Source organism: Athene cunicularia (genome assembly GCF_003259725.1).
Source record: "Athene cunicularia isolate RWA chromosome 2 unlocalized genomic scaffold, athCun1 chr2_part1, whole genome shotgun sequence".
In the NCBI taxonomy this organism is placed as follows: Eukaryota; Metazoa; Chordata; class Aves; order Strigiformes; family Strigidae; genus Athene; species Athene cunicularia.
The window spans coordinates 111,056,062-111,060,672 of NW_020799095.1; positions in this window are offsets into that span (position 1 = coordinate 111,056,062).

The following is a 4,611-nucleotide window of genomic DNA, read 5'->3' on the forward strand; positions in this document are numbered from 1 at the left end:
ATCTGTGCTATGATGCACTTCACAGCTGTGATGCACTTGTCTCTAATGCAATAAAACTATCAAAGCTGAACATTTCTTGCAGACAGTTTACATTTTGTGATGACATTTCCTTGAGTCTTAAATGTAGCAGCCTTTCTTGTTTGTGGGCTTAGAGTTCTCCTCCGGGAATGGAAACATGAGCTACTGATGAAAATATTCATGAACTCTTTGTCATGCTGTTTTTAAGGAAGGAAATTCCATCTATATCATGATCATGAACTGACAAGTAAACAAGTCTTTGCTCGTATGTATTAGTCATATTTTCCCTTATGTTCTTTGTTGAGCAAGTAACATATGCTTATTTAATTCAATTCTGTATAAAAATTCAACAGGTACTTTATCATATCACCTTTATAGCTCATTTGGACTAATAGCATTTAGCCTTAGAGCCAGAAGAACAATGCATTTTTTACACTTAATACAACATATGACGTTTATCAGCACTCAGCCTTGCAGAAGTGGATTCTGATTTAAGAATAATCCTCAATCTACATGTTTTCTTAAGGAAATGGCCAATGACAACTAGGATCTGCACTTTATTGTTCTTTCAGCTACACTATTCATTGATTTATCAGCAGATTTTACTTGTAATTGTGTACAAGCATTACTCAAAGAAAATTTCAAGTGATAATGCACTTCAATTCTCTGTTTAGCACATCAGTTGGTTTTCCGCACATTGTTATGTGGCTAATAGCGGACTATATGGATATACCTTGAGTATGATGGTGACTATTATTTAATATTCAAAACCACTTTGCGACACAAGACAAATCAAAACCTCTCTGACACGCTTATTGCCCTCAAAACAGTGCCTGAAGATTTCTGACAGGATTTGTGATTCCAGCTCACCAGAGACCTCTGAGAAACTTCTGTATTTGTTTTGCCTTTTAAACATTGCAGAGAGAACTTCTCATTTTCATCTACATCAGCAGGACACATATCTGCATCACCATAAACATTATATTTGCCATTAAAGGTGCAGGGCAAGCACCTTCACCACATGTGACTGCACAGTTTATCTAGGAAGCAATGGTGGGGAATCTTCCCACCTAGTTTGCCTCTTCTTCAGAGGATATACCATCCAGTGCTATGTCCCCATGTCCCCCCCCAAAAAATACAACAGTTAACAGGGATGTGAGGGGAAAGAGTCATGACCATGCAGCTGCACTAATTGCATGTTGGATGGGCCACAGAGAAGCAGCCCAGGAGCTCTGTGCATGAACTTGAAATCCCTGGCTCTACTCCTGCTTACCATTGCCAATATTACATCATTCCGCTAGGACAGCCAGACCAGTTTTCAAACTGCCACTGAACTGGAGGACAACTGAGTTCATCTTTCCCACCTGTACTATTTATATGCAAGATTTTCAGAAAAGAGTATATTGCACATTACTCTATTTCTGACCCAAACATATGCTTGCAAGGCAGCCTATGATCACATACAGCTTAGAAATACAGTGGGACGTAGGAAGGAAAAAATTCTTACGTAAGCTCCAGCATCATTTCCACTGTAATACCAATTGAATTTGCCCTACAAGCCAATGATAGGGAGTTCAGAGTTATCAAAAGTGAGTTCAGGCATCTGAGGAATGCACCCGGGCAGCCGATTTCCATGATCACCCACTCTGCTCCCCGATGCCTTGCTTACGTGGGAAGATGCTGTAGCTGTTTAACTTTGTCTCACTGGAATGTGTTTTGCAAATGTTTTAATAAGTTATGACCCTACTTGTCTATGCAATGCAGTTCCTCAAATACTTCAGCCGTGCTCCTCTCCTCTCAGCTGTTTAAGCTGTAAATTCCATAACGCCTGGGATGTTTAGGAAAAAGGGAAGTTTATACCTTGCTAAATAGGGCTGTTGCTATCCCAGGGACAAATTCTCTGGCTGGATTAATATCTGAGAGGATTTTTTTTTTTTTTAAAGCATGTTTATTAAAATCTTTCATGACTCCTGAGAACCCTTCAGGCTGTGCTGGACGTTTTCCACCTCCCACAGTGTGAGTGTTGCATGAGACATAACCTGCTTGCAGATCTCTCCACATCTGCCAGCTGCAGCAGCAGAAGAGATACTCACAGGGGAAAAGTACACCACCTCCTGCTCAACTGCTCATTCCCAGCATTGGCATCATGTCCTGCTTAGGCACAAATCCTAAAGGTGTGGGAAGACTTGTTATTTGTCAGCTATCAGAGGGCCTCTGCCTCCAGGAGCAGCTGTCAGAGGGACATCATGTGTGTTTGAGTGAATCCTGATATTATCTATACCACTGAAATGTTTAGGCGATCCTTTTATTTAATAGAAACAGATCAGATAAAGATCAAAAGGCTAAAAGTGTCTTTAAACCAAGGGGGCGGGGGGGAACAGACCACAACAAACCCGAAATATCATGCCCATCACATTTCAAGAAGGCCAGCCTGAAAAGACTGTTAAATACTGTTACGAAGGTATCTGAAAAGCAGAAATCTAATCAGTTTTTGGTTTACTGAACCAACAGTAACAAATGCCTTTGAAGATGTATTGAAACGAATACACGAATGCCAAAAGTATAAGTAGTGATACTTATTGTGTGTTTTCTCCCTTGCTAAGGCCTTGAGAGGCTGCATGAATTGCTTTTTATATGATTTTAAATATATTATACTGTTCTCTCTTCTGAGCTACCTAGTCTTGTTTTCCAAAAACCAGCCTGATCTTCGGTCTCTGCAGCTTTCCGACAGTAGCAGCCAGTTAGCAGAGACATACTCACCACAGCACTTCACTGCAAATGAGACACCAGTGTGGGTTGTGGAAGCAAAATTTGTCAGTAGGACCTAAGTTCTCAAAATTACTTTGTTGCAAGCTAAGAACCTGGCAAACTAATAAAACCAAGGACAGCCAGCAACATAAGTATAAAATAAAATAATTCACAGAAGCCAACTCACAAAGTGGAGATCCACAAGCATTCAGAAGCAACAGTGGAAGAAAAGCATAAGGAGTCTCAGGGAACTGGGTTTTCTTTAGGCAACACTCCAGTCATCCCACTAGGCAAACCCAGGACTGCTCCCAGTGACTCGCATCCACCAACTATTGCAGTCTCTGTGGGAGTTAGGATAGCTAAAACAAATGTTCACAAAACAACAGTGAAAGTTTGAAACCCCCTCCTGTATAGAGGTTTAAACCACAGGCCTGGGTAACAGAAAACCTGGTTGGCTCTTTCTGGTGCCTGGGGAGACCTGAAAAATATTTTTTATAAATTACTTATTTATTGAAAATAACCAAGCAGTCCTTTGAAAAGAAAGGCCATCACTGACTGGCAGCTGACAGCACATCAAATACCTCAAGGAGACCTTGGCCATGAACAAGCTTGGAGATAAATCAGATGGTTGACCAATTTTGGCTGGGGGCAGAAGAAGGGGCACACAAAACCCCCACAACTTAATATAAAAATGCAACCCCAAAGTCCTGTTTATAACAGTTAAGTCATTAAACTCCAAAACAAAGAGGAAAACCAAATTTCCTCCCCCTGCTTGAGAAGATCAGACTCCACTTCTTCCATCATTTAACCATTTTGCCACCACATCTAACAGGACTTGGAGGGAGTCATCTCCTGAGAGGTTTGTCAGTCACCTTTGTGCCTCTGTGCACTGACACCCATAGTCACTTATTGTCGGTATTTAATTTGCTCAACACACCGATTTTTGTTACTGCTTTTGAATATAATAGAGACTAATTTTAAAAACATTTTTGGTTTTAAAATTTAAAAGCATTGAAGTATTTCTGAATAAATACTTCAGTATGATGTCTACACATCCGACACGAGCACCTTCAGCCATTTTCTGCCCTGACAACAGAGTACTCAGCCAATGCAAATCTGCCCTAGAGGTACTTTGATATCCACCCTGAGGATGACAGTCTGCTTTTGGATTTCTAGTCCCAGAGCTGGACAAACACCAAGTAGCATGTGCACAGATACACAGAACAGATGCAGGAACTGGTCCACATGTTCCCTCCTGAGAGATGCGGAGCCTTTGCCCTTGGAGGTGTATCTGGTTAGAGCAGTCAGCCTGGTTGACAGATTTTTGTGAAGGTACTTTAGACCCTTCCCCATCACAGGCAGAAACACCCCCACTCACCCTCCCCCAAACCTCTTAAATACTTATAGAGATCAATCTCTGCAAGTCAGTGAAAAATAAGACACAAGTATCTTCAGGAGGAGAAGATGCTTTCCTGCTTCCCATAATCCAGCAGCCACAGGGTCACTCAAGCATTTCTGCAACATAACCCCCAGGCCTGCATAATGTGCCCTGGGCCAGAGACCAGCAAAATGAGAACGCAGGCTGGAAATTAAGTCACATGCATTAGATTTAGAAGTCCGGCCCATGTTTTTGTTCTTATTTTTGAGAAATTAAGATTACTCACTTGTCTCAGCACTGTAGAAATAGATCAGTCTAAAGAAAAACTATTTACTTTTTTATACAGAATTATTTAAAAGAAATTCATATTTATCCATAATTGAGATACTTCATCACCATGAAAATTACTCTAAGAACACACTTGCTAAATTTCACTGCTCAATGGATTTTTTTTTTTTTTTTTTTAA